This window comes from Melospiza melodia, chromosome W, assembly GCF_035770615.1.
Source record: "Melospiza melodia melodia isolate bMelMel2 chromosome W, bMelMel2.pri, whole genome shotgun sequence".
NCBI classification, from domain to species: domain Eukaryota; kingdom Metazoa; phylum Chordata; class Aves; order Passeriformes; family Passerellidae; genus Melospiza; species Melospiza melodia.
In genome coordinates, this window is record NC_086225.1 from 38,830,438 (window position 1) to 38,856,890 (window position 26,453).

Below are 26,453 nucleotides of genomic sequence, written 5' to 3' on the forward strand. Positions count from 1 at the left end.
CTTGCATGGAAAACTTTTTCTGCTTGCATGGGAAACTTTTCTGCAATGCTAACAAAACTCCAGTCTAAGGCCTACATACTTCTTTGTAACCATTTCTTAAAAATCCTCTAACCTTATGGATTCCAACATTTCCCCCTCTCTGTTTGACCCAGAAGCTTTCATTTTCTTGTCGCTTGCTATTTGCGTTTCATAGCTCTATTGCAAAATTTCTGCTTATTATCTGCTGAAGACCTATTTTCACTAAACTGAAGCATTGCTATATTACGGCACAGCAACTTAATGCTGTGAAGACCCAATCCCTGAAAGAGAGATATGAATCACGTTTGGCAACAGTCACAAGGCATCGTTCAAAAAACTCTGGTCGATTCCAAGGCCTTAATTCAAAACCTTCGTTCATGTCAATACCCTCATCTACTGCTTTCGTGAGATTTCGTACACTCTCTGTGCTTCTACTTCCTAATTCTCCTGCTTGAATGACAAAAACTTTTCGGACTGTTTTGTTCATCATTCGCCGAAGACAACAGAGTATACAAGGTGCCACTATCAATATCAGTATTAGAACACCTAATATGTAAAGACCTATCTTGCAAAGTTGCCTTAGCCAAGGTGCAAAACTCCAATTTTGAAACAAATCATCCAACCAGGAACCTCCATCTTCTTTAATTTGGGCTGTCAGATCCTTTAATTTTTGAATGCTTTTGTGAATGGATTCAGAATGATCAGACAAATTCATACAACACAATCCTTCAAATTCCTCTCAACCATGTCCTTGTGCCAGTAAGAGAAAATCAATGGCTGCTCGGTTTTGAAGAGTAGCATGTCTAATACTATCAACATCGGTCAACATATCACTGATTGCGGAGGATGTGGCATTAGCTTGTTTGCTCAGCCAACATCCAACTCGATCTAATTGTCTCAATGCCACAGCTGAAGCCAATTGGGGTAGAAATATACCTGCTGAAACCCTTCTGGCGGCATTCCAAGGCATAACATCACTCTGACAGTTCTCATCATAATGAGGAACAGCTCTTGTTTTCCTTTGTTTCTTTTTCATCACTGCTTTGGCAGTGGGGGCAATTATGGTAAGCATACCAATGCTACAAGGGCCACCTTCAAGGTGGGCTGGAATGCCTTGCCAACCTCTGTCTACCGCAAATGATCCAATACCCTTTTGGCAATTGCCGTGGATATTGGTCCGTCTCCAGAAACACATCCCAACTGTTGGAAACATTTGCTGCCCTGAGAAGTTTTTTCGAACAAATGTTCCAATTGAAGGAAGGACTGTTTCCATTGTCAATTCCACCTGGTTTACCATTGGATTCTTTTCTGACCAAAGGAAACTCTTTCACTGGCACACCAACCAAACAGGTTGAGAAAGGCTTTTCTGGTTCCGAATTAGACAGACATATAGTATCCGATCCGGCAGCCTTGGCTAAGGTCACCCAGACATTCGTTTTCAGTTGATCCACAGGCAAATCTGCACGACAAAAAACAATTAACATCAAGCAAAACAAGTATACCATTTGATTCTGCCCCATCTCTTTCAAGAACTAAGTTTTGGCAGAATTCTTTCTAAACAAAAACAATAACCTAAATTTTCAGCCAAAAATTAGCTTTGTTAAACAAACATTCAGCATTCAATTCGTATACTCATAAATAACATTGGCACAAAATCAGAGTTCATGGGTTCCACCGATGCACAAAGAACGTCAGGCACAAGAGGCGTCAGGCGAGACCCGGGATCCTTCGATTCGGTCCACGTCTGCGTACTCGCTTCCTCAGTTCTAGGCTCGACAACAGGTTCTGAAGTGCGATACGGTTTGACGTTTTTGGCAGGAACCCACTTAATTCTTCCAGCACCTGTGGAAATAGAAGCATACCCTTTGCCCCACGTTATTAATTGAAACGGGTCTTCCATCTGTCCAGAGTCAGGGTTTCTAATTAGAAGAGGAGGATGTTCTTTCAGTTTTGCCTGTGTGCTATTTGAAAAGTGTCTAAAGATTGGTGGATCTGGTTCTGTACTTGAACTATTTAGAAAATTAAAACCATACAAAGCCTTACTCAGTCTCATCTGTGGGGTGATTTCCGTTCCCCCTCTCTGTTGATCTAATATGCGTTTTAAGGTTTGATGTGTTCTTTCAATGATTGCTTGGCTTGTGGGAGAGTGGGGAATACCAAAAATGTGTCAAACACCCCATTCATTTAAAAATGTGGCCAATTTTTGAGATATGTATGCGGGACCATTGTCAGTTTTTACTTCTTGGGGTATACCCAATGAAGCAAAAGCTTGCAGGAAATGATGACAGGCATGGCTGCCAGTTTCACCTGTGTGAAGGGAAGCAAAAACTGCACCAGAGAACGTGTCTATGGAAACATGAATATTTTTAAATTTACCAAAAGAAGGCTATTTAGTAACACCTGTTTGCCACAACTGTAGGCTTTGTAAGCCTCGGGGGTTGATTGCTCCTGTAGAAACAGGAGGTTGTACCAATTGACAGTCAGGGCAAGTATGAATGATAGCTTTAGCTTGACTTTTAGTGATTTGGAACATTCGCATGAGTGCTTGTGCATTTTGGTTGAAAAAGGCATGACTCAATTTTGCTTGTTCAAAAATATTTGACAATGTGTTAGAAATGACCATTGTCAGCTTGTCCGCTCTTGCATTTCCTTCCACTAAAAATCCAGGAAGTGAAGAATGCGCCCTAATGTGAGAAACAAAATATGGATTAGTTCTATATTGCAAAGTTATAAAAAGACATGAAAGCCAACGATGTACAGTTTCATTACTAACATCCTTTAAAATGGAACCTTCTATTCTCCTGACTACATTAGCAACATAAGCAGAATCTGTGACCAAATTAAAAGGCTGAGGAAACAGCTGAAAAGCTCAAACTACTGCAGCAAGCTCAACAATTTGAGGGGATCCCTCTACTGTTTGAATATCAGATTCCCAAACATCAGTCTTTTGATTAAACCAAGTCACAACGGACTTGTGGCTTTCACCAGAGCCATCAGTGAAGAGAGTCACAGCATGTAAGGGTTCTTCACTTAATTTAGGTTTTTCTCTGAAACTCAATTTTGCTTGCAGTAGTTTGTGAGCTGGATAGTGTATGGAACAAACACCTGGAAAACCTAAGAATGCATATTGTAAATCATCAGAATTTTGCATTGCCCAATTGAAATAATCATTTTTCAATGGCAAATAGATAACTGAACATTCTTGACCTGCCAAAGTTAACAATCTGGTTCTAGCCTTAATTATAATGTATGCAATCATTTCTAAAACTGAGCAAATGGTCTTTGAAAACCTGTAGGGAGGAAAAACCCATTCCATTATTAACAAAGGATCTTGTTCTGTGGCATCCCACTGGAAAATGAGACCACAAAGCTGCATCTTCTCTCCTAAGATTGCAAGAAAGAAAGGATTTTCAGGAACACAGCGATGAGCTTGTCTTTTTTGAAGAGCTTCTGTGACTTTGTCAAGAGCAGCACGAGCTTCAGGGGTTAAAGTTCTTGGCGAAGTGATGTCGCAACTTCCTCTCAGCAAATGGAAGAGCGGACTCAGTTCATCATTGGTGATTCCCACCATCGGTCTGACCCAGTTGATTTCTCCTAGAAGTTGTTGTAACTCTTGTAGGTTGTTGACTCTGGTTCGGATCTGAATTTTCTGTGGTATTATTGTCGTCTTCCATCGTCTTCCATCATCTTCCATCCCAGGTACTTCTAAGGTGAAACTTGTTGAATTTTCGTTGCAGAGATTTCAAGTCCAGCTTTTTGAATTTCAGCAACAACACAGTCGCGACTTTCTTCCATCTCTTCCTTTCAAAGGACTCCACCCTTAAAGCCAATTTTTCTTTCTCTGTATCTATAGATTGACAAACACCAGAACAACCATGTTTTTGCTTAACTGAAAAAGAGTTCCCCGGAACCACAATTTCCCGAGTGGAAGCAGCCACCTCAGCCTCCACCCCAGGCCCAACAGAATCCAATTCAGGTTTCAGTGTCCCTGCACAAACAATTTTAGGAAGTACAGTCACTTTTTCATTTCCATCTTTTACACACTTTGTTCCATCCCCCTTACAAGAGTCACATATTTTTACATTAACAGAACAACGCGAAGAAAAGTCCAAAAGAGTCTCATTTTTTCCCAGAGAGAGAGAAGAAAGATTTTGTTCAACAGAGTTCAAAGCAATACTTTCAGCATTTGCAACAACACTTGTAACATTCTCCGATACTCACACAGTCTCCGGTTTACTGGAATTTAATGAGACAGAACCAGAAGCTTTGTTTTCTGAGTCCAAGTTGATCTTATTATTATCAGTTTGTTTAAAACAGTGCTCCAACAGCGCTCTACAAACCGGCATAAGTTCTCCCAAGCTTTCATCTTTTTTGAGAGAGACTAGTTTATAGATTCTCCAGTTTATCTGATCCCAAAAATGAAAAGTAAAAGCAGACTGCAGATTTAAATCTTGCGTATTCGCTTTAACCCAGATAAGTAAGTTTTTAAGCTCATTTTTGAAATTTCAGAGTGACCTTTTTCTTGCAACATTGTCTCTAATTGATGAAAAACATCCCATTCAACTTTTGATAAATTCGTTCCCATTTTTGTGTTCTTTTAATAATTTTCTTTTTCGCTATTTTGCCTCCCAACGTCACCCAAGCGCTCTCCCGAGATAAGTTACTTACAATTTTCTTGGCTTCGGCGGGAGAGATGATACAGTGTGCTCCTTGTTAACACTTGGGTCTCCGCAGCTGGTACTTCCACGATTTTTCTTTGTTTTTCTTCTATTCTACGTCCTCACACGAGGCACCAATATGCGGGGGACGGGACAGGTATAAGTCCAATGGTGTCAGGAACCCACACCTTAAAAAAGGAACCCACTAGGCCGCGGCAAAATATCCAAATATGGATAACATGGTAACCCGACCAGTGAAGAGATTTTTGCTTTTATTTCCAGCACATCAGTCTCAAAATACAAAATGGAGACATGACAGCTCACTGATCCACACCAAAAAATGTCTCCTTCAACAGGGCTCATACAGCAATACATAAAATCATCTCAGACTAGAATTCAGCCAATCAGACACAGAAAACACATCTTGACAAGCATTCTATCCAATCTTATAAAACATAGGTAATCGTAGCTAAAACAAAGACTAGTTGATAAGAGACAAAGAACAGAGTTCTATTCATGCTAACCTTCTAAAGATATACATTAAATAACCTTGTTGCCATTTTTCACGTCTACTGCTTGGGAAACTTTTCTGCTTGCATGGGAAACTTTTCTGCAATGCTAACAAAACTCCAGTCTAAGGCCTACATACTTCTTTTTAACCATTTCTTAATAATCCTCTAACCTTATGGATTCCAACATCAGGCCTTTATCAGTTTCATAGCTTTGAGCCATAACAAACACAATTCAACCAACCACCATGCACCACGCTGTGAACACACGACGGTTCTAGAACTTGTTGATTTACCTCTAATTCAGCTGCCTCACCTCCCACAGTCCTTTTCTACTTAGCCAAAGTAATGGGCCTCAGCCCAAGGCCTTCCTTTTTTAAGCTTCTAGCTATATGCAGCAGCAAACCACTACTTTCTTCTGTGCCAAGACTTTAGGTAGACGATTTGCATCTGCCCTTCCAGTGAAACCTAATGGGGAGAGAAAAGCCTCTCAGAGATGTTTAGTCATTCCATTTTCTAGACAGGCCAAATCCAAAGAAAAGCAAGCTATGGGATTGTGTACTTGCTCTTACAAAACACCTGCTGCCCTCTGACAATCAACTAGCAGAAAACCAGCCAAACTGAGACTTGAGGCAAACGACCCTTGGAAGGGAAGAATGATGTGATCAATCAAGACAACACTTTTCCAGGCTACAGAGATATTGGAACTGTCAGCAAAGGCTTGAGAGCAAAGGCTGAACAAATGGGGAAAGGGTAAAAGAATCCCAAGAAAAACATGACCAAAGGTTAAAACAATTCCAAGAAAAACATGGGCAAGTAACCTGTTGAAGCCTTCAGGAAATCAGTGGCCGCTGATTGACATAGGCCATTCAAGTTAATTGACCCCTGCACCTTCCACTCCTTTTTCATAGGGTGAATTGAGACCATGGAATCACAATTCCTTGGATTCTGTTCTTAACTTTAGGAGAGAAGTACAGCAGCTGAAGTACCTGTTACAGATGTGATACCCAGAAACACAGAATTGACACATTTCATTCTTGGCCAATCACAACAAGCAAGACTAAGAGGATAAGGCTGGCTTATGTTCATGACATTTTTCTTGTTTTACAGCCTGCTCTGATTGCAGTGAAACATTTTCATTAGCTTCTCTCTGCAAGGAGAAAGTCCAGTTCACTGTCCTGCCCTACTGCTGCAAGTATACCATTTGGTTTCTCGAGCCAAAAAATTGAATTGGAAGGTACGGAGCTAAGAGCCGCTCCGGGGCGTCTTTCGGCAGAAGCCGCGCTAAGGAGAGCACTGTGAGCGGCACAATCGTCTTTGCGCGAAGAAGCCGCTTCTTCGGCTCCGGGAGCCGGAGAGAGCGGCACCTTCGGAAAGGTGAAGAAGCAAGCTGTACAACACTGGGATTGTGTGCGCAGCTTGCCAACTGATAGAAAACAGTACCTTTGCACTCTCCTGACTTTTCCAATCACATGAACATTCGATTGGAAGCTGTTTTGGACAACTTTTCTTTTCTTCCTGCCAAACACTTGGCAGACATCCGTGCAACGTCTATAACACGATGGGAGATGTTTTCTGTGCTGGCACAGTTTTTCCTAGCCAGACATAGTGGAAAAGCTTTTTGCCGAGATGTAGATGAGAAGAGGCGCTAAAGACGAAGGTAGGATGCTCTCCGGAGCTAAGAGCCGCTCCCGGGCGTCTTTAGGCAGAAGCCGCGCTAAGGAGAGCACTGTGAGCGGCACAATCGTCTTTGTGCGAAGAAGCCGCTTCTTCGGCTCCGGGAGCCGGAGAGAGCGGCACCTTCGGAAAGGTGAAGAAGCAAGCTGTACAACACTGGGATTGTGTGCGCAGCTTGCCAACTGATAGAAAACAGTACTTTTGCACTCTCCTGACTTTTCCAATCTTATGAACATTCGATTGGAAGCTGTTTTGGACAACTTTTCTTTTCTTCCTGCCAAACACTTGGCAGACATCCGTGCAACGTCTAGAACATGATGGGAGATGTTTTCTGTGCTGGCACAGTTTTTCCTAGCAGACATAGTGGAAAAGCTTTTTGCCGAGATGTAGATGAGAAGAGGCGCTAAAGACGAAGGTAGGATGCTCTCCGGAGCTAAGAGCCGCTCCCGGGCGTCTTTAGGCAGAAGCCGCGCTAAGGAGAGCACTGTGAGCGGCACAATCGTCTTTGCGCGAAGAAGCCGCTTCTTCGGCTCCGGGAGCCGGGGAGAGCGGCAGCTTCGGAAAGGTGAAGAAGCAAGCTGTACAACACTGGGATTGTGTGCGCAGCTTGCCAACTGATAGAAAACAGTACCTTTGCACTCTCCTGACTTTTCCAATCACATGAACATTTGATTGGAAGCTGTTTTGGACAACTTTTCTTTTCTTCCTGCCAAACACTTGGCAGACATCTCTGCAACTTCTAGAACACGATGGGAGATGTTTTCTGTGCTGGCACAGTTTTTCCTAGCAGACATAGTGGAAAAGCTTTTTGCTGAGATGTAGATGAGAAGAGGCGCTAAAGACGAAGGTAGGATGCTGTCCGGAGCTAAGAGCCGCTCCCGGGCGTCTTTCGGCAGAAGCCGCGCTAAGGAGAGCACTGTGAGCGGCACAATCGTCTTTGCGGGAAGAAGCCGCTTCTTCGCCTCTGGGAGCCGGAGAGAGCGGCACCTTCGGAAAGGTGAAGAAGGAAGCTGTACAACACTGGGATTGTGTGCGCAGCTTGCCAACTGATAGAAAACAGTACCTTTGCACTCTCCTGACTTTTCCAATCACATGGACATTCGATTGGAAGCTGTTTTGGACAACTTTTCTTTTCTTCCTGCCAAACACTTGGCAGACCTCCGTGCAACGTCTAGAACGCGATGGGAGATGTTTTCTATGCTGGCACAATTTCTCCCTGCCAGATGTAGTGGAAAAGCTTTTTGATAAGATGTAGACGACAAGAGAGGCTAAAGAGTGGATGTAAGCAAATGACACCCATCTTCAAAAAAGGCAATTAAGAGGACTCGCGATAGTACAAACCAGCCAGCCTCTTTTTTATCCCCAGGAAGTTGATGAAGCAGCTCTTCCTGGAAATCCTTGCCAGGCACATGAAAGACGACCAAATAATGTAGTTAGCATGATTTTTCAGGGGAATTTCATGCTGAACATCACTTTAAACTCCTCTGATGAATCAACTTGACTGGTAGATGAAGGGAATATTATCTGCCTGGGCTTCAGGGCGGTTTTTGACATATCTCTACATGGCAGCACACATACATATGGAAGCAATAGTGCAAAGGGGAGGGAATCAGTGTCTTTTCAGTGATGCTGAGGGAAAAGACAAGAGGCAGTGGGCACACACTGAAATACAGGAGATTGCCTTTGAACATCAGTAAATGTTTCTTTACTGTGAGGGTGACTGAACCACGGCACAGACTGCCCAGAAAGATTGTGGAGCCTGGATCTTTGAAGACATTAAAAGTACACCCAGATAGAATCCTGGGCAAGAGGCTCTAGGTATCCTGGTTTAGGCAGGGGGGTTGGGCCTGGTTAGCCCCACCAACCCCTTCCACTCTCTTTCATTCTGTGCTAGTGAATTCTCTTCAAGATGCATTTCAAGCACTGGCATGACAAAGTTCTGTGCAGACAGAGATCCAAATGGACATGGCATCTAAGTTCCTTAAGCAGTGTTCAAGAAGAATGTAAAACTCTGGCACAAGTGTCTCTTCCCTAACTGAATCCCTTTCATGGGAAAATTCCCAGCTCTAGAAAGATCTTCTGATACGCATGCTTAAGACTGACACTGGCTGAGCAAATTTCTCCCTATGTGTATCTAAGACCAGTTAGGATCTTCACCCAAAGTGCTGTCAACATAGTCACAGAATGCCTATTGTTAAGAAGTGACAGCTTCCATCAGAATGGCAACTATTGGTCCACAAAATGGATTAATGGATGGGAATTATCTACGTGGGTTAAAACAAAAATAAAGAGTTGGTCTTTATTTATCAATTTCATTGCAATATTGATAAGGGAAGAAAAAGATCTAAATCCTTGACTTTCTGAACTCGAGGAAAGATTTTAAAAATTCCTTGTAAAAATGTATGATCACAATCAGACTATTGAAATCATTTTAGTTGGGAACAAAGTTCCAAAATTGTCTAGATAGTGGCAAAGAAGCCAAGAAAATAGGAAAGAAACAAAAAGAGAGCAAAAGAGTCAGCTTCAGTGTAGAAGCTCGTTCTAGAAGTAGTCTGCTGGGAAAAGGAACCCCCAGCTAAATTTCCAATGTATTCCTGCGCTTGATTCAGTAACTGGTCAATGTAAAAACCAATCCTTTTGTACAACTTCTTCCAGCAACAAAAACTCCAACAGGTTGACACTACCATCATGCCTGTTCCAGACATATTTAAAAGAGAAGTGATGATTTTCTTGAAAACCTACTTGCATAAAAGTTGCAAGATGGTGGAGGGATTCCCACATCCTCCTTCCTCCATCTGGCTTGAAAGTATATTTGATAAAATATGCAACAAAGCACATGATTTATATGGGAGAGTCAAATGGATGATTTGGGAATTGATCTCTTGTTGATAGTAAACTTCATATCCACTCGGTGTGACCTTTTTAAAACAAAATGTGGAGCTGAGGCATGAATCTGCCACAACAATTGTAAAGCAAACATACACACTCCCCTTCACATGCCCCCCCTTCCACACACACCTAGGCACACACAGAGATCAGCATAGCAGATCATGAACACCTTGGAAAAGACTGAAATGCTAAATGCCTCTCTTGATGGGCAAAAGAGCTGGTGCAGTAATTCAAATGCCTGGTACAAAAATTCTGTTTAATATTTAGCTCCTATTTAAAACACAGCTTTTCATTTCATTCTATTTACAGAATATTTTCATTTCATTTGTTTCTTTAAAATTACTTAGTTCTCACCTGTTGTATGTCTAGGAATATTTTCTTCCAAAAATAGAAAAAAATAGATGATATCTTTTCAGCAGAAAACATTGGTTGATACAATTTTAAACCATCATGATATGGAAGAATTCTTCTGTCCCTCTCGAAGGTGGAAGAAGCATTTGGATCACAGATCATCTACAATGAAATACTTGACATGTTTAAGATGCTTTCAATCAATTTTGATCGTCAATTGCTTATTCGTTGTAAACAGTAATTTTTCAGTGAAGGGAAAGTGTGTGTGGTATATCTACATGATGTGTTCAAAGCCAGTTCCTACTAATGGCCAGGCTGAATTCCAGTAAATAATGTCCCGAATGATATTTTGCCGCCTTCTTTGGCACTTCATGAAATCTTACCCCGATGAAGTGCTGAAACACAGAGATTTTCTCTTAGAGAGTGTCTCATGTTGTAACCCATCCCATGGATTTTATGCTGTAATTCTTATCTCTTTTAAAATTTACTATCTTCTGTACAGTTTTCATGAAACTTTCTGTTACAGTAGTGAATAGCACAGATAAATGTCATTTTGTACAACTTTGAATTTACCCCAAGAGCTGAGAGAAAACTTGCTCCTATACTTCAATCCGAGTTTCTTCTATAGTCCAACTTTGTTTCTCTACCGTCAAGCTTCTCCTTTGTTGCTGCTCCAAGCCCCGTCCAAGGTGACCTAGAATACTTTCAGGGAGGGGACACCCACAACTTCTCTGGGCAACCTGTTCCAGTGTTCCAGCACTCCCACAGTAAAAAAGGCCTTCCTTTCATCTAATATGTGTAGGAAATCATAAATCTAGGCATAGAAGCTTGGAGTGCAAATTTGAAATTCTTTGGATTTGAAGCACATTTTATATGAATACTGACTTACAGATGACTAAAAGATGTTGATGGGCATTTGAGCTGACAAGTTTTGAAAAAGTGCACGGAAATTAAAATTGAAACCACTAAAATTAAAAACTCCTTGCCATTTTCTTTTTCCTCTCCTATTCAAAATTGCATATGTCAGATATCAGTGCTTCATGCAAACATCTCAGATGCTCTCAGAGAAAATGCTTTTCTTTCAGACTAAGTTGCGGTTGACGGAGAACACTAGCAGGAGTGAAAGTTTTTCTGGGCATCGGGGCAGCACCTACTCCTTGGATTTGTGTGCAGAATGCATTTTATCCAAACTGGAAAATAGATCCCAGCTCTGTTCTATTCATCATTCTTACTTCATCAGGCCTGAAGATTCTGTGAAAAGTAGCCTGTGGACCTTGAAGGTAGCGCATGTGAAACAGATGAGAGGTGATAGAGAAGTTGAGGGAGAGAAGAAAGAGCATATGGCTGAAACCAGAAAGTATTTCTTCACGTGATCATGGAAGATTGCAGGAGCCACTTGGTGCTATCAAACCAGCCCGACTTGGCACTGGTGCCACCTTGGGTCTGGGAGCCATCTTGCATATTGTGCATTTTAAGGAGCCAGCTGGCCACTCCCAGCCATATGCCCCCAAACACAAACCACAGCCCTTTTCTCTGGCAAACAAAACTCAGCTGCCCAGCTTTTTGATGGCAGATGGCAGGAGCCACTTGGTACTATCAAACCAGCCCAACTTGGCACTGGTGCCACCTTGGCTCTTGGAACCATCCTGCCTATCGTAGCTTTTCAGGAGCCAGCCGGTCACTCTCAGCCATAGGCCCCAGACACAAACCTCGGCCCGTTTCCCTGGCAAACAAAAGTAAGCTGCCCCGCTTCTGGATGGCAGATTGCAGGAGCTACTTAGTACTATCAAACCAGCCCGACTTGGCACTGGTGCCACCTTGGATCTGGGAACCATCCTGCGTATCGTGGATTTTCAGGGGCCAGCCGGCCACTCTCAGCCATATGCCCCCAAACACAAACCACGGCCCTTTTCTCTGGCAAACAAAACTCAACTGCCCCTCTTCTTGATGGCAAATTGCAGGACGCATTTGGTACTACAAAAACAGCCCGACTTGGCAGTGGTGCCACCTTGGGTCTGGGAACCATCCTGCGTATCGTGGATTCTAAGGAGCCAGCCGGCCACTCCCATCCATATGCCCCCAAAAACAAACCACGGACCTTTTCTCTGGCAAACAAAAATCAGCTGCCCCGCTTCTGGATGGCAGATTGCAGGAGCCACTTTGCACCATCAAACCAGCCCGACTTGGCACTGGTGCCACCTTGGATCTGGGAACCATCCTGCGTATCGTGGATTCTAAGGAGCCAGCCGGCCACTCCCATCCATATGTCCCCAAAAACAAACCACGGACCTTTTCTCTGGCAAACAAAAAACAACTTCCCCGCTTCTGGATGGCAGATTGCAGGAGCCACTTTGCACCATCAAACCAGACCGACTTGGCGCTGGTGCCACCTTGGATCTGGGAACCATCCTGCGTATCGTACATATTCAGGAACCAGCCGAACACTGCTGGCCATAGGCCCCCAGACACAAAACTTGGCACGTTTCCCTGGCAAACAAAAGTAAGCTTCCCCGCTTCTGGATGGCAGATTGCGGGAGCCACTTCATACTATCAAACCAGCCCAACTTGGCACTGGTGCCACCTTGGATCTGGGAACCATCCTGCGTATCGTACATATTCAGGAACCAGCCGAACACTGCTGGCCATAGGCCCCCAGACACAAAACTTGGCACGTTTCCCTGGCAAACAAAAGTAAGCTGCCCCGCTTCTGGATGGCAGATTGCGGGAACCACTTGGTACTATCAAACCAGCCCAACTTGGCACTGGTGCCACCTTGGCTCTGGGAACCATCCTGCCTATCGTGGATTTTCAGGAAACAGCCGGCCACTCCCAGCCACAGGCCCCCAAACACAAACCACGGCCCATTGCCCTGGCAAACAAAACTCAGATGCCCCGCTTCTGGATGGCAGTTTGCAGGAGCCACTTGGGACTATCAAACCAGCCCAACTTGGCGCTGGTACCACCTTGGATCTGGGAACCATCCTGCGTATCGTGGATTTTCAGGGGCCAGCTGGCCACTCCCAGCCATATGCCCCCAAACACAACCCACGGCTCTTTTCTCTGGAAAACAAAACTCAGCTGCCCCGCTTCTGGATGGCAGATTGCAGGAGGCACTTGACACTGTCAAACCAGCCTGACTTGCCACTGGTGCCACCTTGGCTCTGGGAACCATCCTGCGTATCGTGGATTCTAAGGAGCCAGCCGGCCACTCCCAGCCACAGGCCCCCAAACACAAACCACAGCCCTTTTCTCTGGCAAACAAAACTCAGCTGCCCCGCATCTGGATGGCAGATTGCAGGGCCCACTTGGGACTATCAAACCAGCCCGACTTGGCACTGGCGCCACCTTGGGTCTGGGAACTATCCTGCGTATCGTGGATTCTAAGGAGCCAGCCGGCCACTCCCAGCCATATGCCCCCAAAAACAAACCACGGACCTTTTCTCTGGCAAAAAAAAATTAGCTGCCACGCTTCTGGATGGCAGATTGCAGGAGCCACTTGGTACTATCAAACCAGCCCGACTTGGCACTGGTGCCACCTTGGGTCTGGAAGCCATCATGCGTATGGTTGATTTTCAGGAGTCAGTCGGGCTGGTTTGATGGTGCAAAGTGGCTCCTGCAATTTGCCATCCAGAAGAGGGGCAGCTGATTTTTGTTTGCCAGGGAAAAGGGCCGTGGTTTGTGTCTGGGGGATTATGGCTGGGAGTTACTGGCTGGCTCCTGAAAAGCTACAATAGGCAGGATGGTGACCAGACCCATGGTGGCACCAGTGCCAAGTTGGGCTGGTTTGATAGAACCAAGTGGCTCCTGCAATCTGCCATGAAAAAGTTGGCAGGCGAGTTTTGTTTTCCAGGGAAAAGCGCCTTTGTTTGTGTTTGGGGGCCTGTGGCTGGGAGTGGCCGGCTGGCTCCTTAGAATCCACGAGAGGCAGGATGGTTCGCAGACCCAAGGTGGCACCAGTGCCAAGTCGGGCTGGTTTCGCAGTGTCAAGTACCTCCTGCAATCTGCCATCCAGAAGCGGTGCAGCTGAGTTTTTTTGCCAGAGAAACGGGCCGTTGTTTTTGATTGGGGTCTGTGGCCGAGAGTGGTCGGCTGGCTCCTGACAATCCACAATTCGCAGGATGGTTCCCAGACCCATGGTGGCACCAGTGCCAAGTTGGGCTGGTTTGATAGTACCAAGCGGCTCCTGCAATCTGCCATCCAGAAGCGGGGCAGCTGATTTTTGTTTGCCAGAGAAAATGTCCGTGGTTTGTTTTTGGGGGCATATGGCTGGGAGTGGCCGGCTGGCTCCTTAAAATGCTCGATACGCAGGATGGTTCCCAGACCCAAGGTGGCACCACTACCAAGTCGGGCTGTTTTTGTAGTACCAAGTGCGTCCTGCAATTTGCCATCAAGAAGAGGGGCAGTTGAGTTTTGTTTGCCAGAGAAAAGGGCCGTGGTTTGTGTTTGGGGGCATATGGCTGAGAGTGGCCGGCTGGCCCCTGAAAATCCACAATACACAGGATGGTTCCCAGAGCCAAGGGGGCACCAGTGCCAAGTTGGGCTGATTTGATAGTCCCAAGTGGCTCCTGCAATCTGCCATCCAGAAGAGGGGCACCTGAGTTTTGTTTGCCAGAGAAATGGGCCTAGGTTTGTTTTTGGGGGCCTGTGGCTGGGAGTGGCCGGCTGGCTCCAGAAAATCCATGATACTCCGGATGGTTCCCAGAGCCAAGGTGGCACCAGTGCCAAGTTGGGCTGGTTTGATAGTACCAAGTGGCTCCTGCAATCTGACATCAAAAAGTTGGCAGGCGAGTTTTGTTTGCCAGGGAAAAGCGCCGTTGTTTTTGTTTGGGGGCCTGTGGCTGGGAGTGACCGGCTGGCTCCTTAGAATCCACGACACGCAGGATGGTTCCCAGGCCCAAGGTGGCACCAGTGCCAAGTTGGGCTGGTTTGATAGTCCCAAGTGGCTCCTGCAATTTGCCATCCAGAAGAGGGGCAGTTGAGTTTTGTTTGCCAGAGAAAAGGGCCGAGGTTTGTGTTTGGTGGCATATGGCTGGGAGTGGCCGGCTGGCCCCTGAAAATCCACGATACGCATGATAGTTCCCAGATCCATGGTGGCACTAGTGCCAAGTTTGGCTGGTTTGATAGTACCAAGCGGCTCCTGCAATCTGCCATCAAACAGCTGGCAGGCGAGTTTTGTTTTCCAGGGAAAAGCGCCGTTGTTTTTGTTTGGTGGCCAGTGGCTGGGAGTGGCCGGCTGGCTCCTTAGAATCCACGATACGCAGGATGGTTCCCAGGCCCAAGGTGGCACCAGTGCCAAGTTGGGCTGGTTTGATAGTCCCAAGTGGCTCCTGCAAACTGCCATCCAGAAGCGGAGCAGCTGAGTTTTGTTTGCCAGGGAAATGGGCCGTGGTTTGTGTTTGGGGGCCTGTGGCTGGGAGTGGCCGGCTGGCTCCTTAGAATCCACGATACGCAGGATGGTTCCCAGAGCCAAGGTGGCACCAGTGGCAAGTCGGGCTGGTTTGACAGTGTCAAGTGCCTCCTGCAATCTGCCATCCAGAAGCGGGGCAGCTGAGTTTTGTTTGCCAGGGAAAAGGGCCGAGGTTTGTGTTTGGGGGCATATTGCTGGGAGTGGCCGGATGGCCCCTGAAAATCCACGATACGCAGGATGGTTCCCAGATCCAAGGTGGTACCAGATCCAAGTTGGGCTGGTTTGATAGTCCCAAGTGTCTCCTGCAAACTGCCATCCAGAAGAGGGGCAGTTGAGTTTTTTTTGACAGAGAAAAGGGCCGTGTTTTGTGTTTGGGGCCTATGGCTGAGAGTGGCCGGCTGGCCCCTGAAAATCCACGATAGGCAGGATGGTTCCCAGATCCAAGGTGGCACCAGTGCCAGGTCGGGCTGGTTTGATGGTGCAAAGTGGCTCCTGCAATCTGCCATCCAGAAGTGGGCAGCTGATTTTTGTTTGCCAGAGAAAAGGTCCGTGGTTTGTTTTTGGGGGCATATGGATGGGAGTGGCCGGCTGGCTCCTTAGAATCCACGATACGCAGGATGGTTCCCAGACCCAAGGTGGCACCACTGCCAAGTCGGGCTGTTTTTGTAGTACCAAGTGCGTCCTGCAATTTGCCATCAAGAAGAGGGGCAGTTGAGTTTTGTTTGCCCGAGAAAAGGGCCGTGGTTTGTGTTTGGGGGCATATGGCTGAGAGTGGCCGGCTGGCCCCTGAAAATCCACGATAGGCAGGATGGTTCCCAGATCCAAGGTGGCACCAGTGCCAAGTTGGGCTGGTTTGATAGTCCCAAGTGGCTCCTGCAATTTGCCATCCAGAAGAGGGGCAATTGAGTTTTGTTTGCCAGAGAAAAGGGCCGAGGTTTGTGTTTGGGGGCATATGGCTGGGAGTGGCCAGCTGGCTCCTTAAAATGCACAATATGCAAGATGGCTCCCAGACCCAAGGTGGCACCAGTGCCAAGTCGGGCTGGTTTGATAGCACCAAGTGGCTCCTGCAATCTTCCATGATCACGTGAAGAAATACTTTCTGGTTTCAGCCATATGCTCTTTCTTCTCTCCCTCAACTTCTCTATCACCTCTCATCTGTTTCACATGCGCTATCTTCAAGGTCCACAGGCTACTTTTCACAGAATCTTCAGGCCTGATGCAGTAAGAATGATGAATAGAACAGAGCTGGGATCTATTTTCCAGTTTGGATAAAATGCATTCTGCACACAAATCCAAGGAGAAGGTGCTGCCCCGATGCCCAGAAAAACTTTCACTCCTGCTAGTGTTCTACGTCAACCGCAACTTAGTCTGAAAGAAAAGCATTTTCTCTGAGAGCATCTGAGATGTTTGCATGAAGCACTGATATCTGACATATGCAATTTTGAATAGGAGAGGAAAAAGAAAATGGCAAGGAGTTTTTAATTTTAGTGGTTTCAATTTTAATTTCCGTGCACTTTTTCAAAACTTGTCAGCTCAAATGCCCATCAACATCTTTTAGTCATCTGTAAGTCAGTATTCATATAAAATGTGCTTCAAATCCAAAGAATTTCAAATTTGCACTCCAAGCTTCTATGCCTAGATTTATGATTTCCTACACATATTAGATGAAAGGAAGGCCTTTTTTACTGTGGGAGTGCTGGAACACTGGAACAGGTTGCCCAGAGAAGTTGTGGGTGTCCCCTCCCTGAAAGTATTCAAGGTCACCTTGGACGGGGCTTGGAGCAGCAACAAAGGAGAAGCTTGACGGTAGAGAAACAAAGTTGGACTATAGAAGAAACTCGGATTGAAGTATAGGAGCAAGTTTTCTCTCAGCTCTTGGGGTAAATTCAAAGTTGTACAAAATGACATTTATCTGTGCTATTCACTACTGTAACAGAAAGTTTCATGAAAACTGTACAGAAGATAGTAAATTTTAAAAGAGATAAGAATTACAGCATAAAATCCATGGGATGGGTTACAACATGAGACACTCTCTAAGAGAAAATCTCTGTGTTTCAGCACTTCATCGGGGTAAGATTTCATGAAGTGCCAAAGAAGGCGGCAAAATATCATTCGGGACATTATTTACTGGAATTCAGCCTGGCCATTAGTAGGAACTGGCTTTGAACACATCATGTAGATATACCACACACACTTTCCCTTCACTGAAAAATTACTGTTTACAACGAATAAGCAATTGACGATCAAAATTGATTGAAAGCATCTTAAACATGTCAAGTATTTCATTGTAGATGATCTGTGATCCAAATGCTTCTTCCACCTTCGAGAGGGACAGAAGAATTCTTCCAGATCATGATGGTTTAAAATTGTATCAGCCAATGTTTTCTGCTGAAAAGATATCATCTATTTTTTTCTATTTTTGGAAGAAAATATTCCTAGACATACAACAGGTGAGAACTAAGTAATTTTAAAGAAACAAATGAAATGAAAATATTCTGTAAATAGAATGAAATGAAAAGCTGTGTTTTAAATAGGAGCTAAATATTAAACAGAATTTTTGTACCAGGCATTTGAATTACTGCACCAGCTCTTTTGCCCATCAGGAGAGGCATTTAGCATTTCAGTCTTTTCCAAGGTGTTCATGATCTGCTATGCTGATCTCTGTGTGTGCCTAGGTGTGTGTGGAAGGGGGGGCATGTGAAGGGGAGTGTGTATGTTTGCTTTACAATTGTTGTGGCAGATTCATGCCTCAGCTCCACATTTTGTTTTAAAAAGGTCACACCGAGTGGATATGAAGTTTACTATCAACAAGAGATCAATTCCCAAATCATCCATTTGACTCTCCCATATAAATCATGTGCTTTGTTGCATATTTTATCAAATATACTTTCAAGCCAGATGGAGGAAGGAGGATGTGGGAATCCCTCCACCATCTTGCAACTTTTATGCAAGTAGGTTTTCAAGAAAATCATCATTTCTCTTTTAAATATGTCTGGAACAGGCATGATGGTAGTGTCAACCTGTTGGAGTTTTTGTTGCTGGAAGAAGTTGTACAAAAGGATTGGTTTTTACATTGACCAGTTACTGAATCAAGCGCAGGAATACATTGGAAATTTAGCTGGGGGTTCCTTTTCCCAGCAGACTACTTCTAGAACGAGCTTCTACACTGAAGCTGACTCTTTTGCTCTCTTTTTGTTTCTTTCCTATTTTCTTGGCTTCTTTGCCACTATCTAGACAATTTTGGAACTTTGTTCCCAACTAAAATGATTTCAATAGTCTGATTGTGATCATACATTTTTACAAGGAATTTTTAAAATCTTTCCTCGAGTTCAGAAAGTCAAGGACTTAGATCTTTTTCTTCTCTTATCAATATTGCAATGAAATTGATAAATAAAGACCAACTCTTTATTTTTGTTTTTAACCCACGTAGATAATTCCCATCCATTAATCCATTTTGTGGACCAATAGTTGCCATTCTGATGGAAGCTGTCACTTCTTAACAATAGGCATTCTGTGACTATGTTGACAGCACTTTGGGTGAAGATCCTAACTGGTCTTAGATACACATAGGGAGAAATTTGCTCAGCCAGTGTCAGTCTTAAGCATGCGTATCAGAAGATCTTTCTAGAGCTGGGAATTTTCCCATGAAAGGGATTCAGTTAGGGAAGAGACACTTGTGCCAGAGTTTTACATTCTTCTTGAACACTGCTTAAGGAACTTAGATGCCATGTCCATTTGGATCTCTGTCTGCACAGAACTTTGTCATGCCAGTGCTTGAAATGCATCTTGAAGAGAATTCACTAGCACAGAATGAAAGAGAGTGGAAGGGGTTGGTGGGGCTAACCAGGCCCAACCCCCCTGCCTAAACCAGGATACCTAGAGCCTCTTGCCCAGGATTCTATCTGGGTGTACTTTTAATGTCTTCAAAGATCCAGGCTCCACAATCTTTCTGGGCAGTCTGTGCCGTGGTTCAGTCACCCTCACAGTAAAGAAACATTTACTGATGTTCAAAGGCAATCTCCTGTATTTCAGTGTGTGCCCACTGCCTCTTGTCTTTTCCCTCAGCATCACTGAAAAGACACTGATTCCCTCCCCTTTGCACTATTGCTTCCATATGTATGTGTGCTGCCATGTAGAGATATGTCAAAAACCGCCCTGAAGCCCAGGCAGATAATATTCCCTTCATCTACCAGTCAAGTTGATTCATCAGAGGAGTTTAAAGTGATGTTCAGCATGAAATTCCCCTGAAAAATCATGCTAACTACATTATTTGGTCGTCTTTCATGTGCCTGGCAAGGATTTCCAGGAAGAGCTGCTTCATCAACTTCCTGGGGATAAAAAAGAGGCTGGCTGGTTTGTACTATCGCGAGTCCTCTTAATTGCCTTTTTTGAAGATGGGTGTCATTTGCTTACATCCACTCTTTAGCCTCTCTTGTCGTCTACATCTTATCAAAAAGCTTTTCCACTACATCTGGCAGGGAGAAATTGTGCCAGCACAGAAAACATCTCCCATCGTGTTCTAGACGTTGCACGGAGGTCTGCCAAGTGTTTGGCAGGAAGAAAAGAAAAGTTGTCCAAAACAGCTTCCAATCGAATGTTCATGTGATTGGAAAAGTCAGGAGAGTGCAAAAGTACTGTTTTCTATCAGTTGGCAAGCTGCGCACACAATCCCAGTGTTGTACAGCTTGCTTCTTCACCTTTCCGAAGGTGCCGCTCTCTCCGGCTCCCGGAGCCGAAGAAGCGGCTTCTTCGCGCAAAGACGATTGTGCCGCTCACAGTGCTCTCCTTAGCGCGGCTTCTGCCGAAAGACGCCCCGGAGCGGCTCTTAGCTCCGTACCTTCCAATTCAATTTTTTGGCTCGACAAACCAAATGGTATACTTGCAGCAGTAGGGCAGGACAGTGAACTGGACTTTCTCCTTGTAGAGAGAAGCTAATGAAAAAGTTTCACTGCAATCAGAGCAGGCTGTAAAACAAGAAAAGTGTCCTGAAAATAAGCCAGCCTTATCCTCTTATTCTTGCTTGTTGTGATTGGCCAAGAATGAAATGTGTCAACTCTGTGTTTCTGGGTATCACATCAGTAACAGGTACTTCAGCTGCTGTACTTCTCTCCTAAAGTTAAGAACAGAATCCAAGGAATTGTGATTCCTTGGTCTCAATTCACCCTATGAAAAAGGAGTGGAAGGTGCAGGGGTCAATTAACTTGAATGGCCTATGTCAATCAGCGGCCACTGATTTCCTGAAGGCTTCAACAGGTTACTTGCCCATGTTTTTCTTGGAATTGTTTTAACCTTTGGTCATGTTTTTCTTGGGATTCTTTTACCCTTTCCCCATTTGTTCAGCCTTTGCCCTCAAGCCTTTGCTGACATTTCCAATATCTCGGTAGCCTGGAAAAGTGTTGTCTTGATTGATCACATCATTATTCCCTTCCAAGGGTCGTTTGCCTCAAGTCTCAGTTTGGCTGGTTTTCTGCTAGTTGATTGTCAGAGGGCAGCAGGTGTTTTGTAAGAGCAAGTACACAATCCCATAGCTTGCTTTTCTTTGGATTTGGCCTGTCTAGAAAATGGAATGACTAAACATCTCTGAGAGGCTTTTCTCTCCCCATTAGGTTTCACTGGAAGGGCAGATGCAAATCGTCTACCTAAAGTCTTGGCACAGAAGAAAGTAGTGGTTTGCTGCTGCATATAGCTAGAAGCTTAAAAAAGGAAGGCCTTGGGCTGAGGCCCATTACTTTGGCTAAGTAGAAAAGGACTGTGGGAGGTGAGGCAGCAGAATTAGAGGTAAATCAACAAGTTCTAGAACCGTCGTGTGTTCACAGCGTGGTGCATGGTGGTTGGTTGAATTGTGTTTGTTATGGCTTAAAGCTATGGAACTGAAAAAGGCCTGATGTTAAAATCCATAATGTTAGAGGATTTTTGAGAAATGGTTAAAAAGAAGTATGTAGGCCTTAGACTGGAGTTTTGTTAGCATTGCAGAAAAGTTTCCCATGCAAGCAGAAAAGATTTCCGTGCAAGCAGAAAAGTTTCCCAAGCAGTAGACGTGAAAAATGGAAACAAGGTTATTTAATGTATATCTTTAGAAGGTTAGCATGAATAGAACTCTGTTCTTTGTCTCTTATCAACTAGTCTTTGTTTTAGCTACGATTACCTATGTTTTATAAGATTGGATAGAATGCTTGTCAAGATGTGTTTTCTGTGTCTGATTGGCTGAATTCTAGTCTGAGATGATTTTATGTATTGCTGTATGAGCCCTGTTGAAGGAGACATTTTTTGGTGTGGATCAGTGAGCTGTCATGTCTCCATTTTGTATTTTGAGACTGATGTGCTGGAAATAAAAGCAAAAATCTCTTCACTGGTCTGGTTACCATGTTATCCATATTTGGATATTTTGCCGCGACCTAGTGGGTTCCTTTTTTAAAGCGTGGGTTCCTGACACCATTGGACTTATACCTGTCCCGTCCCCCGCATATTGGTGCCTCGTGTGAGAACGTAGAATAGAAGAAAAAGAAAAAAATTATAGAAGTACCAGCTGCAGAGACCCAAGTGTTAACAAGGAGCACACTGTATCATCTCTCCCGCCAAAGCCAAGAAAATTATAAGTAACTTATCTCGGGAGAGCGCTTGGGTGACGTTGGGAGGCAAAATAGAGAAAAAGAAAATTATTAAAAGAACACAAAAATGGGAACGAATTTATCAAAAGTTGAATGGGATGTTTTTCATCATTTAGAGACAATGTTACAAGAAAAAGGTCACTCTGAAATTTCAAAAACTGAGCTTAAAAACTTACTTATCTGGGTTAAAGCGAATACGCAAGATTTAAATCTGCAGTCTGCTTTTACTTTTCATTTTCGGGATCAGATAAACTGGAGAATCTATAATCTAGTCTCTCTCAAAAAAGATGAAAGCTTAAGAGAACTTATGCCGGTTTGTAGAGCGCTGTTGGAGCGCTGTTTTAAACAAACGGATAATAATAAGATCAACTTGGACTCAGAAAACAAAGCTTCTGGTTCTGTCTCATTAAATTCCAGTAAACCGGAGACTGTGTGAGTATCGGAGAATGTTACAAGTGTTGTTGCAAATGCTGAAAGTATTGCTTTGAACTCTGTTGACCAAAATCTTTCTTCTCTCTCTCTGGGAAAAAATGAGACTCTTTTGGACTTTTCTTTGCGTTGTTCTGTTAATGTAAAAATATGTGACTCTTGTAAGGGGGATGGAACAAAGTGTGTAAAAGATGGAAATGAAAAAGTGACTGTACTTCCTAAAATTGTTTGTGCAGGGACACTGAAACCTGAATTGGATTCTGTTGGGCCTGGGGTGGAGGCTGAGGTGGCTGCTTCCACTCGGGAAATTGTGGTTCCGGGGAACTGTTTTTCAGTTAAGCAAAAACATGGTTGTTCTGGTTGATGCCGAATTTTGCCCCAAAAGGCGAGAATAACTGCTTAAGAGACTCAGTCTAAGTCAGATAAGCAGGAGGTATTTTATTACGACGCGTCAGAGAAATCACAAAATGGATTTCTGAATTATGTACAGCAAAAGCGGGTTTTTATACAATTCTAAACAAGGATTACATCATTTATTACACGCATATTCATAGGCAGGCGGGGTCTTCCGGGAATTCCTGGTTTTCCTTAGTTAAATTTTAAGCTCTTCCTAATTTGGACTTCTTCCTGTTATCTTTGGCATGTTTTTCCATGGCTTGGCTGAAGTTACTGTTGTACTTGGCTTGATCCTAGCGGCTTGGCAGGTCACTTTAACTTATTGGCTTCCACTTCTGTTTCTTCAAATACTCTAATTCCAAAGTTTCTTCTGTGTGTGTATTTTAGACTACCTTATCCAAATATTGAGAGTGTTTTTTACATTGCCTTATCTAAATATCTGATCAAAGGTCTTCCTGAAAGTGTGTTTTTAGGTTATTTATTAACTGCTGCTATTCCCTTGATATATTTTTGAGTATCTTTTAATTCTTTTTTTTTCAGAAGCTATTAGCCATTATAATAAATGGCTTCATTTCCCCCCTTTTCTTATAACCTACGAATTCTTTCGTCAAATTCTAACCCTGTAGGGCGCTGATATGCTCGTACCATAGCCCAGATCATTTGGGTTCTTTTCATTATGATTCTCAGTCGCCACCACGTACAAATATTTGTGAGAGTTAATAGTAACAGAACTATGATTATTATCAGCATTGGGTGCACCAAATAGTTAAAGACTTGTATAGCTGTTGGGGAGTATCCCACAAAGATATCCCACCAATGATGCTGGCCTACTTGTTCTACTTTAGTCAGGACATTCTTTATTTTTTCTGAATTATGTTCTACCTGCCATACCATTCCTTTTGTTGTTTGATTTACCTTTTGTATCAATTCCTTTACTTTAGGATGTGTGAGCATTGCTTTAAGAACTTCGATGTCCATCCCTATTTGTAATTTCGGTATCTCTTGATATAGGTCGAAATCTGCGTTAATTAGCTGTTGAGTAGTTATTGGGACAGTATAATGAAAATCACAACCTACTATCTTGGTGAAGTTGCATACACAGAAGTTAGTATTATTAGTCTTTTCTTGGCAATTATCTATGGTGACATTGTCACAAGCTGTCCTCACGCAAGCGCACCCATTCCCTATATAATAAACTTGTGATTGTGTTTTATTATGCGGAAGCATTTCAAAGGTACATACACTGTTCTCGGCATCTAAGCATAGATCTTCTGCTTCTACTACAGCGTTTTCACAAACATAGTCTAATTGTCCTCTAGGAATACATGCTTCTGTGCTAACCGATTGCCACCTATTTTTGGTATTATCATAACTAGCCCAGACATTATGGTCTATTGGCCTGACAATAACATCTTGATGTATTGTCCCTAGAGTGAGGATAGGAAAGATAGCTCTTTCCTCTGCTGCACTAATGGTAAGGACATAGGCTTCGATGTGTTCCTGTTGAGGCTCATAAGTGAAATTTACTAATTGCCACCAGGCTTGGTGGTCCTTCTCAAATTGTGTAGTATGATCATCCTTTAATATTGTTTCTCTTATTTCCTGAGGTAATATACCTGACGTTCCTTCTCTCAGTATTCCTGCCGCTACTGATTGTACCCATTGTTGTGTCTGAGGGCACTGGATAGCTAATGCAATTTCCTTGCTAAGTTCCCCTGTATAGTTAGCGAACTTCAAAAAATCCTCTTCAGTGTGGTTTGCTACCATGGTTAGCAATTTTGCTACTAGCGATTGTGTTTCTGCTAATGTAAGCATGGATGAACTGAGGGGCATTTTTAGTTTTCCTAAGTTCGACGTGACGGTACTTAATTTATTCACTAATACTTCTTGATCTATCGTGTTTAATATACCAAATCCAGTGCCAATCCACCCACTCAAATCTCTTTGTGCTCTTCTATGATGAGACCTTGTTGCTAGCCATGCATTCCATCCCTTAAGGCTTTGCTTTATAAACGGTTGGCAATCCTTCTGCAAATACGTAATATCGGTGTGGAAGTTCATCTGCACCTTTTTCAGGGAATAAGTGGGGTCTAACAATAATTTTTGTTCGTTAGATTTTCTTATCACCTGAGGCCCTATAAAGGTTAGGTTATGTACTACTTTACATACCACCGGTGGAGTGGTTTCTTGGGGCAAGTCTAGATCTGGATACAATGGAATCACGTCTTCCGGTAATGCTACCTTATATGCGACAGCACGCTTAGGGAAGCCAAAACCCATTTCCAGGGCTTTCAGCTCCCTTTCACATGTGAACGTCATCGACTGTTCCAATCTAAATGCCATCTCACACTGTGCTTTCCCTTCCTCAGGACCATTAGATGCTACAATCTTTCCCGCAGAAAAGAGAAGAGGGTGTAAGTCAAGGGTTATGTTTTCAGGATGTATTTCCCCAAGCGGATCTTCTCTAAAAACTACTGAATTTCGGGGTTGTGATCCGGGTGGATCTCCCCTGAAGTCACTCCACTGGCATGAAATTGGGCCCTTTTGCTGAATCCAGACAGTGGGTTTCCCCATTTTCACTGGACTAAAGATGATTAAGTTGTGTTCAGAGGCTGCCATCAAGGGTTGAATTGTTAATACCAGCCGCCTTGTTTTTCCTTCTATTGGGTCAAGCTCTCGACACCCGACTTGAATTTGGTCTCCCTCGTACGCTACCATGGAGGGCTGATCCCATACTTTACTCGCATATGGCTGATTGTTACGTAAGGCATACACCTCAAAGTAGGGCCCCTTCGGTCCCGTTTCCAACTCTGGGTGGATACACTGGTGTGCATTAGACCATGGGTCTATTGAGACAGAGCCTTGGGGAAGAACTATACTTATCATTAGTCCAATGATCAGGGTTGTGAAGATCTGCGGTGAAGTCAGGATCATGATGTCTGCTCCTCTTGTTTATTCTCCGGAGCTTTCTTGACTCGTGAGTAATGGATCCACGTAGGTCGCTCCTTGATCCGAACCGCGGTGAAGGTAGTCAGCAGCACTTGGAAAGGTCCCTCCCACTTTTCTTGTAGGGGTTTTCCTAAAAGATTCTTAACATACACCCAATCACCGGGATTAAACAGATGCAACTTACAATCAGGTTGTTTAGGTTGGTGTCCTATCACCACAGTAGCATTCTTATCGAACTGTTTCCCCACCGTAATTATATAATCATAAATGTACTGATTACCGATTTGGTCTATAGCGTCCCCATTTACAACTTGCATAGCATAGGGTCTACCATACAGAATTTCAAATGGACTTAACTTTTCTTTTGATCTTGGTTTGACTCTCAGTCTGAGCAGAGCAATAGGCAAAGCCTGATACCACTGCAAATTAGTCTCCTGGCATATTTTGGCAATTTGCTGTTTGATGAGATGATTCATCTTTTCCACTTGCCCACTGGCCTGTGGACGATAAGGTGTGTGTAGTTGCCATTTGATTTGTAATGCTTTGCTTATTGCTCTCACCA